Below are 10765 nucleotides of genomic sequence, written 5' to 3'. Positions count from 1 at the left end.
GCGGGAACCGGTCTGTATGTGGGATCCGAACCCTCAGCGGGAGCGCCACCGCACTCCCAAGGTACTTTCAGCTTTTTTAAGGGCATTTTTGGAGCAATCAACCTTCTATGATGGTTGTTGTTTATTCATATATGTTGCCCACAAGTGGGTGAGGCAGGCAGGTAAGAGAGACACAGGCCTGGCATTTTACATTGTGGGTTAGTGCCTGGGGTGCACAGAGGGGCTCCATCCCTGCTCAGGGGCTGGCCTCCTGCCATGCTCAGGGTGCCTCACCCTGCTGGGCTCCCAAGTGTGTGTGAGGGTTGCGGGGGAAGCCTCTGCTTAGGGCTCTGCTAGGTTTAGTGAATGAGGACACAGGACACCCGTTAAACTTGATTTTAAGATGAACAACAAATAACTTTTAGTAGAAGTATTCAGCTGAGCACTTAATTGGCTAATGGAGGGTACATGCAAGAGATCTGAGGGCAGAAGGGGGGGTTGGGAGACTTTTTTCTATCCTGCCCCCTGCCAATTCCCCCTGGACCGCACATGTTCCTCAGCTGAAGGCCACAGCTCCTGTCAGGAAGCCCTCTCCATACAGCTGTCTCTCCCACGTCAGAAACGGCGTGCTCCCAGGCCCCTTTCAGGGTTGGGGGGTTGGTTCTGGGGATCAACTGTCACTGCTGCCTTTGGGAACTGCCTCTGTAGGGGGTCAGGATGACTACAGGTAGAGGACTGGAGATTTCACTGTAAGACTCCAGGAAGGGCTCACTGCTTCTCCCCCAGCTGACTTCTCAGTGGGTGTGGGAGTGGAGGGTTCTCTGTGTGTTTGGGGGGAGGGCCCTGTGGGGCAGTGTTAAACTTGATTTTAAGATGAACAACAAATAACTTTTAGTAGAAGTATTCAGCTGAGCACTTAATTGGCTAATGGAGGGTACATGCAGGAGATCTGAGGGCAGAAGGGGGGATTGGGAGACTTTTTTCTATCCTGCCCCCTGCCAATTCCCCCTGGACCGCACATGTTCCTCAGCTGAAGGCCACAACTCCTGTCAGGAAGCCCTCTCCATACAGCTGTCTCTCCCACGTCAGAAACGGCGTGCTCCCAGGCCCCTTTCAGGGTTGGGGGGTTGGTTCTGGGGATCAACTGTCACTGCTGCCTTTGGGAACTGCCTCTGTAGGGGGTCAGGATGACTACAGGTAGAGGACTGGAGATTTCACTGTAAGACTCCAGGAAGGGCTCACTGCTTCTCCCCCAGCTGACATCTCAGTGGGTGTGGGAGTGGAGGGTTCTCTGTGTGTTTGGGGGGAGGGCCCTGTGGGGCAGCCACGGGCTGGCCTTGAGCCCAGTCGTCCAGAGAGAAGAGTGTGCTGTGAAGGGAGCATCCACTTAGTCCAAGGAGTGGAGGTCAGAGTGACTACAGACAGGGGCCCTTGCCTCTCCTGTCGCCCGCACGTCAGGCAAACCTTATTCCCAAGTGTGGGCCTGTGCTCTCCATCGGGGGGGCCTCAGTCCCTGGGTCCCATCCAGCTCCCCCACATTCCTCTGATTTGGGGATGCTCTCAGCCATAATGAGTGCTCTGGCTGTCTATGTCATGCCCGTGCACTACTTATTCTCTATTTTTTGCTGGCACAGGGATCGAGCCCCAGACCTTGGTATTATCAGCACCAGGCTCTAACTAATTGACCTAACGGGCCAACTGCACGCTGTTTATCTACATAGGCTTTGAAGCCTTTACAATTCACTTTTACCTCTTGTGTGGGCAAACTCACCTATAGTTATTCCTATTCACTGAGCTCCACAGGACTCGGGAGTCAGAGGTTTTTGTCCAAATAATTTTTTTTTCCCTTCAGAATATGTCCTTTTCTCAGAAGGCAAAAAGTGGGAATGGAAGAAGCAAATATGTTCTTTGGTTTGTTTAATTTACTTGAAAACATTGAAAATTTCCCATTATAAAGGTAACGCAGTGTGATAACACCAAGGTCAAGGGCTGGGATCCCTACCCCAGCCAGTCACCAGAAAAAAAAAAAGAAAAAGCGTGGGCAAACTCACCTATAGTTCTTCCTATTCACTGAGCTCCACAGGACTCGGGAGTCAGAGGTTTTGTCCAAATAATTTTTTTTTCCCTTCAGAATATGTCCTTTTCTCAGAAGGCAAAAAGTGGGAATGGAAGAAGCAAATATGTTCTTTGGTTTGTTTAATTTACTTGAAAACATTGAAAATTTCCCATTATAAAGGTAACGCAGTGTGATAACACCAAGGTCAAGGGCTGGGATCCCTACACCAGCCAGTCACCAGAAAAAAAAAAAGAAAAAGGTAATACAAGTTTATATATTTATAGAAATATATACAGTATAAAATGGAAAGACATTCTGTAATCCCAAGCCTACAAGACAACCTCTGATTAAAACTTGGGGTACAACCTTCAGTTTTCCGAGCCAAGCTGCTAATTGAACAAATGGCAAGGCTACCCCCTCAGGTGACATCACCGAAGTCAGATGTACCCCAACCCACCTTGTCATCACTCAGCACTTTGGACTGTGATTGACGGCCTGTGATTACTCCTTCAGTTCTTTCTGCTCTGCTGGACTGAAAGCCCATGAGACCTACCACCCACACAACAGCCCGTCCACAGGAGATGCTCAACACAGGTTTGCCGAATGAGCCAACAAAGGCACGGATCTGAGGAGGGATGAGGAGGACGGGCAAAGTTTCCAGGGTGAGATGGTGGGAAAGTGGAGACAAAGGAAGTGGCCCTACTAGCTTGGGGACAGCAATTGAGCTTTAGAGTGGAGCTTCTCTGTTAGAACAAAAATGGGAGATAAACTGGAATCAGGCTGGGTGTGGAGAGCCCTGAATCCCAGCTGAGGCAGGAGGAATCCCTGGAAGGTTTCTGAGCAGGGGAGGAGACGATCAGAGCTGTGCTTGGCGAGGCGCGGTCCGGCACCAACATCTGCCTGAGTGGAAAGACGACGAGGAGGAAGGGGGAGGCCAGGAAGTGACAATCCCACCAGGAAGACATTGAAGACCTAACTATAGGGGTGGCCAGAAAGTGGGAAGGATGCAGGGGACAGAGAAGAAGGGACAGACAGCAACAGCATCCTCACCGCTGTCAACATCTCACAAAAGAAAGGTCATTTGGACACCAAACATTTAGGAAAGATGTAATTCGACATCAAGGAAAGTTTTCAGGAGTGGACAGTGGGAAACCTGAGGCTGCAACAGGGTCACTCTCCTCACAGGGAAAATGGGGATGGTGACGATGCCCACGGGGTTGCTGCTAGGAATAAGGAGTTATTACTATGTCTGACTCACAGGAAGCACTCAATAAATATTAGCTGTTATCATTTCTATTATTTTCTCATTTTATTGTGAGTCAGTAAAAACCTTTGATGGCCCACCACTTGAGAACTGATGATTTACAGTGATTGGTAGCGGGGCCAGACCCCCCACCCGCCGTGGTTGGTGAGGTTGGCGAGGTTCTCACTGTACAGCTCTGGGCGGGGGGTACCTCCCATTGTCATCATTCCCATCGTCATCAGTGTAAACGGTTCTCTAGAGCTATGCAACACATCACCTGACCAGCCCCACGCTGGGGCACCGACTGACTATGGAAAACGTGAAAGAGGCAAAACGAAAACCATTCCAGGCTTTCAGACCTAAGAGGGAATGATGAATTAGAAATTACATCTTCAGCTGCTGATCGTTCATTGTTTCAACTACTCTGGTTGTATAATGTTACCCCACCCCCTTCCGATTTTCCCCAGAAGTGGAATACTTTCAAAATTATTTTTGGGCAGTGATGGTGGAGGATGAGTTCAGATGCAAAGACTTACACATCGGAGACTTAGTGCACATTTGGTCCTTTCTACACAGGACACACAGAAAAGGGGGCTGCCTCTGGCTGTAATTTGGGTGGAATCCACCTTCCCCCTTCCCCCTTCCTCTTGTGTGGACTGGATAAACAGCAAAAGGGGGAGACTTCCCTTTACACACTGAATGCTGCTGAGCAGTGCGGGATCAACAGCCTCCTGCTCAAGCCCAAAGGCAGTCATCCAGTGGCTCCAGTGGCTCCAGTGGCTGCACTTGCCCAGTCGGGGCCACGGCTGTCCAGTCCCGGAGTTGTATGCAGGCGTGCTCCTGCCACAAGCCCATGTGTTTCCAGTCCCCACTCACATTGACCAGAGTCCACACATCAGCTTTTTAAAGACAGGGATCTTGTGTTTTTCATCTTCCCCAGTGCCCAGCCCAGGAGCCGGCCTGTGGGACATGATCAGCAGATGTTTATTCATCCAGTGCATAAACTGCTTAGGTATGCTGTCCATTGTTCCGTGTGTGGCTGCCTGTTGTTCTGAACAAATCTATCGCTTCCTTGAAGGCTGGAGGTGGCACCCTCTGAGTGATGTATGGTATGGAGCTGACGTGCAGTGACCATGTACGGGACACATGGGTGTGAGGGTGAGCAGGGAAGAGAGGTGGCCCAGGGAAGGACACTGCTGTGGCTGAGAGGGGACTGCAATGGGACCGTTGGCATGCTTGTGAAGTGGCACCTCTTCCCCCACACACAAACTGCACTGGCTCACACATTTAGGGATTTCATGAATAGTCAGTCTCTTAAAATTGGTTGATTAGGGGAAGCTATTTTCTGTGATCAACTAGTGCCCCTACCTTTAAACCCATGAATATCTGGTGAGCACAGCATGTGATAGCAGGTGGGCTGGTGGGCAGTGCTGCTCAGTGGTTAGCCAGCAGCACTGCAGTCAGAGACAGGCCCGCCCAGGTCCTCACTGCATCATCAAGACATGGCCTCAGGAAAGCTCCTTCTCTCTGCACTCCTTGTGGATAAGAAGACCTCGGTGGCAGGAGATGACGTGCACTGGGTCCACCAGCACACGCCACAGATGTTGGCTGATCTGGCAGCTACTGCCTTACGGCTGAACTCTGGCCTGGTGGTGCCTGAAGCAGGAATTTATTTCTCAGGCCAGATCTGGGCCCTGGGTCCACCAGCACACGCCACAGATGTTGGCTGATCTGGTAGCTACTGCCTTATGGCTGAACTCTGGCCTGGTGGTGCCTGAAGCAGGAATTTATTTCTCAGGCCAGATCTGGGCCTTGTGGACATCTCGGGCAACGCCTGGGGAATGGCAATACCAGGGCAGCATAACTGCCAGCCCTAGTGGGAGGCAAAAAAATATACTTCGGGCTGGTGATGCCAAAGAGCTCTTGGCTCTAGGGAACCTCTCAGTCTCTCTAGGGCTGGCCTGCACATGCCCTTCCTCACATGAGCTCCTGCTGATTTCCTTGAAGCCTTTGATCACAGCCCAAGGTAGACAAAGAAAGCAGCAGCAGCTGACATAGCCGGTCCCAGGGTAGTGGGCAGGGTGGCAGCAAGCAGCCTCCCTGGCCCTGGAGTCTTGCCAAGCTATGGAAGGAGGAATGGGCAGGGCAGCAGTCTCGCAGTATGGAGAGGTCCGGGTGGCGAGCCCTGCTCAATTCAAGCCACCCCTGGAAGTCATGTCCATCAGCCTGATTTTTACAATCCCAGGTACCTGGGAGGGAAGGCGAAACCCCTGGGCCAGAGTGGTGGAGTATGGACGGGCCTGACGTGCCAGCCCAAGGGACCTACTGCTCCTGCTCAAACAGTGAAATGGGCAGAGGTATCAGCCAAGCTCTCTGATACTCTGCCTCAAAATTGGAGGCCCAGAGGAGGCTGCAAGGGTGAGCACTTATCCTTGCTTCCGCCCTGTGAGCATCTGTGGGATACATGTGGGCACATGGAGCATAAGTGGGTGGCCTGGAGATGTGCCCTGACCCGCCCAGCGCAGGCAGGAGGAAAAAGGACTCCTTCTGGAGTGGGTTTGAGGTTTCCAGAAAGGCTTCTGCATCCAGAGTCCCACTGATGCCTGTGCCCCTGTCCTCACCCGCCTTAGGAGCAAGGACCAGATCCCAAATTGGCGCCCCCCCTTTCTGGGTGCACCTGCCAGGCTGATATTTGAATCATGTCCCTGGGCTTCCCTGTCATTCAGGTTAAGGACTCCTCCTTCCCCCTCAGCCAACCCAGCTAGCTGAGGCCAAACCGAGAACAAACAGAAATTTTCTATTTAATATTTGCTTGACTTTATGCAAATGTAAAGGATTACTGATTGATTAATTACAGGAAAAAAATAACCTTCAACCAGAAATCACTTGACCTGATTGATAGTTCCTAAATTGTAAATGGTAATCATTAACTTTACTGGAGTGAATGCCCTTGGACTACCTGGAGAAAGTTAAAGAAAAAAAGGACTTTCGTGGGACAAAAGGGGTTCCTTGGAGCCATGCAAGCAGGAACCTGTGTGGCTGACCTTGGAAAGGAGTAAGTGGCAGGGGGCATCATACGCCCTAAGAGGTCATAGCTGCAGAAGAAAAGCCCAGGCGCCAGTGAAAACCCAGAGAAGCCTGCACAGTGGGAAGGAAGTGAAGTCGTCTACAAAATGTGGTATTGGCAACATCGGCCCACAGCCAGCCCATGGATACTGGAAAAGAAAGAGGACACTTTTCACACTTAACTTTCAGATGAACAATGAATATGTGCATATGCAAGACAGACCCAGAATCATTTAGTCAGAACCAGCTGTAGCCAGAGTGCCAGCCAGTTCACTGCTTCCCTTCCCACAGGTCAGCACTGGGTTGGGCTTACAGAAGGGTGAGGAGTGGGTCTGGGGGAATAGCTGGGGACCCCAGCACACCAGGCAAGCTCTCCAACTCTCTGAACCCTGGCTTGGAGGAGCATGAAGGGGCTTGAATCTCTGAGCAGAAACACAAGGGGCTTATCTGGGTGACCTCCCTACTGCCTCTGCCCCCTTACATTCCTTTCAGATTAAAAAAAAAAAAAAAAGAACTGACATGCCTCTTCCCTTGGCCTTGAGCACATACTTCAGCAGTGGAAGCTCCAAGGGCCCCCTAAAGCTTCCCCATCATGATCCCCACTTTTTGACAAGGACATCTGACTTTTTCTTGGGAGAACTGCTTTGTAAAAAAAAGCTTCCCAAGCACACTGCACCCCCCCCATGTCCCTTCTGTAGTGGGGCACCAATGTAACCAGAAAAGAGCATTCCAGAATCTGACTGTGACTCTTCACCACCACCTTCTAACTCTCCCACCATGCTCGTAAACACATCAAAACATCAGAATCTTCCATGCAAGGTTTTTCAGCTTTTGATGCTCAGGCCCCACCCGGATGACCTCGAAGTTACTGGCCTGGGGTGCAGCGTGGGCACTGGGATTTTTAAAAATCTCCTCTTGTGATTCTAATATGCAGCCAGGGCCAGAATCCCTGCTCTAAGGAATGAATCCAGTGGCACGAATCACACTGAGGTGGGGGGAGGGGTATCCTGAGCATCCTGGCCTGAGCTCCAGAATCCCCACGCAGAAGGCCCAGGTTTGACTGCATGTGGCTTGGCGGATGGGGAGGACACAAAAGGGACATGGCAAGAACAAGAACTCTGGAGTCACAGAGGCAATGCTTAGCCCCAGTTCAGCCACTCAGAGGCCAGATCACCTTGTGTAAGTCACTTGTCCATTCAAGACTCAGCCGCCTCATCTGTAAAGCGAGACAGATAACAACACCTTCATTTCTGAGTTAAGAGCGGAATACTCCAGGTAAAACACCGCACACAGTGCCTGGTGTACAAGGACCTGCAATAAATGGCAGTTACTATTTTCATAACATGAAACATGTGATCTGTCCTTTTTCAAAGGTGCGACTAGTCAAGCCTGGACTGTCAATGCCAAACATATGGAAACGATCATGCTGACTCAGACCATTCAACCTCCTGCAGTGAAATATGAATATATAATGTTTACTTAACCAAGGGTTTTCCTTCTCTTTCCCCTTTGGCAGCATGCCAGATATCACAAAAAATCTCTGAGGCAACATTTTCTGGACAGGGTCAGGAAGCAGCTTTCCCCTCTGCGGGTGTGGGGTGTGTTCTCCCCAGGGCCCAGATGTGGTTTTCATGAGACTCTCAGTCTCTCCTCCATTTAACTCCTCCATCATGCTGCCCCCAAAACATATCCTCCCACCCACTAATACTGGAGTTCCCATCACTAAAAAGCCATTCTTTAAAGGAAAAAATTATTTTCTTCTAAAATGCGACTCTCTCTGAGACCACACCCCCTCAGCTAGAATAGTTTGGTAAAATCTTTCCTAAGAGATGGAGAGCAAAGAAGTCCCTCCAAAAACAGAGTAGATGTACTTTTCCCTCTTCTTTCCACTAAAACACTGGACAATATATATAAAACAAACACTTAAAAGCCTCTGACTTCGAGTAGTCAAACTCATAAAGACCAGAAAGTAGAATGGTGGTTGCCAGGACCTGGGGAGAGGGGAAACGAGGAGTTATTGTTTAATGGGTACAGAGTTTCCATTTTACAAGATTAAAAGAGTTCTAAAAATGGATGGTGGTGATGGTCTCACATTATAAACGTACTTAATACCACTTAACTGTACACTTAAAAATGGTTAAGATCGTAAATTTTATGGAATGTGCATTTTACAACAATTGAAGAAAAAAAAAACTTTGAAAAGTAGAGAAAAGGAGGCAGATGAACTAGAAACCTCAGGACCCAAGAACAACTGGGTTTTCTTTCTGCCCCAAATGTCTCAGACTTTTAGCTGAAAAAGCCAGCAACCTGGAAACAGGTAAAGACACCCCCCCTACCCTGGCCCCAAGAAGAAAGTTCCAATAGAAGCCTGCTGTCTCTAGTCAAAGCACCTGGAAAAGGCAGCCTAACCAGACAGAAAACCTTTAGGCAATAAACTGCTCTACCCCAGGCAAGCAATCCAGAAGGAATCATGGCCCCATCTGCACGCACACCAGCAAAGTTCAAGTGGACAACCTAGACTTCCACCCTCACAGGCCAGCCACCAAAAAAAAAAAAAAAAAAAAAAATAGGGGCAGGCTGGTAGGCTGGTTAGCTCAGTTGGTTAGAGCACAGCCTTGTAATACAACTGCACATGAGGGTGGTATCAGAGAGGGCCTACAGAAACAGAGCTGGGACTTTCACCTCCACTGACTGGTGTTAGTAAGGACCATGTGGGGAGCCTGGACTTCCACCCCTGCCTGCCATTAACAAAGCAATGAAGCATCCCTCCTCCCCACCACTGCTGCCTGTAGAGAGTCAGGGCTTTCACTGTGAACCAGCAAGGCCATCCCTCCACCTATCTAGTGTCAGTGGAGGCCAGATGGGAAAGAGTTGAAACAGTCATGAGGTACTCTTAACCCCTCACAGCCAGGGAGGTATCAGCGAAGGCCTGGCTGGGGGTTGGAATTCCCACACCACCTCTGACCAGCATTAATGAGCACCCCCCCACACTTAGACGCCAATGAAGGCTAAGTGAGGAACCTGGAATTCTACCCCGACCGGGCAGTAATGAGGCAGCATATTCTCTTCCCCAGCCAGAGCAGTTCAGAGGAAAACAGGTAAAACAGAAGATTTAAATAAGATCCCGAGTCTTGTAACATAATATACCAAGTGTCTAGGCTTCAATTTTAAAAATTCTGGTCTCAAATGGAACGAAATGCTAACATCAAGATGACAGAAAATTATCTGAAAGAGAAAAAAACTGAAAAAAGAGAAGCAGTCATAAAAATACTTCAATGAGCAATTATGAACATGCTTAAAACACTTGAAAATAATAGAAAGACTCAGAAAAGAAATACAAAGTCTCAGTAAAAAAAAATAGAAGACAGGGCCGAGCCCGTGGCGCACTCGGTAGAGTGCGGCGCTGGGAGCGCAGCAGCGCTCCTGCTGCGGGTTCGGATCCTATATAGGGATGGCTGGTGCGCTCACTGGCTGAGCGTGGTGTGGCCGGTCTCAAAAAGGACAAAAAAAAAAAAAAAAAAAAAAAAAGAAAAAAAAAAAAAGGAACCAAATTAAAATTTGAGAAATGAAAATTACAATAACCAATATAAAAAATGGATGGGCTCAATAGCAGAATAGAGAGGGCAGAGGAAAGAATCAGTATAGTGGAAAACACAGCAATAGAAAATTATCCAATCTGAACAAAAAAGAGAAAAGAAACTGAAAAAAATAAATAAAAAGTCTCTGGGACCCGTGGAAGTAGTACTAAAGACCTACGTTCATATCACTGGAGTCCTGAAAGGAGAGGAGAAAGACCGCAAGGCTGAAAGAGTGCTTCAAGAAAGAATGGGTGAACACGTCCCAAATCTGGCAAAAGACATAAACCTACTGATTCAAGAGTCTGAGTAAACCCCAAATAGGATAAACCTCCAAGAAAACCCATAACAAGGTACATCACAGTCAAACTTCTGAAACTAAACAAAGAAAACATTTTGAAAGCACTGAGAGAGAAATGACACCTTACTTACAGAGGGCAACAACTGAATGACAGTGAATTTCTCATCAGAAACTATGCAGGACAGAAGGAAGTGGTACAATATTTCTCAGGTGCTGAAAGAAAAGAACTGTCAACTCAGAATCTTTCACAAATGATGGGGAAAGGAAAATAGTCTCAGGTGAAGGAAAACTAAAAGAATTTGTCATCAGCAGACCTAACATAAAAGAATAGCTTGAGGAAATCCTCTAAACAAAAAGAAAACAATAAAGGAAGCTTGAAATATCAGGAGGGAGGTAAAAACATGCAATGCTAAAATGTGAATAAACAGACTTTCCTCCTCCTCTAGACTTTTCTAAATTATGTCTAATGGTCGAAGAAACATTGTAACACTGTCTGATGTGGTTCAGTACATGAAGAGAAAATATTTAAGACAATTACATTATAA

Source organism: Galeopterus variegatus, unplaced genomic scaffold, assembly GCF_000696425.1.
Source record: "Galeopterus variegatus unplaced genomic scaffold, G_variegatus-3.0.2 Scaffold1143, whole genome shotgun sequence".
Lineage (NCBI taxonomy): Eukaryota > Metazoa > Chordata > Mammalia > Dermoptera > Cynocephalidae > Galeopterus > Galeopterus variegatus.
The sequence above is the reverse complement of the archived record's forward strand: the minus strand, read 5'-3'. Positions refer to the sequence as shown.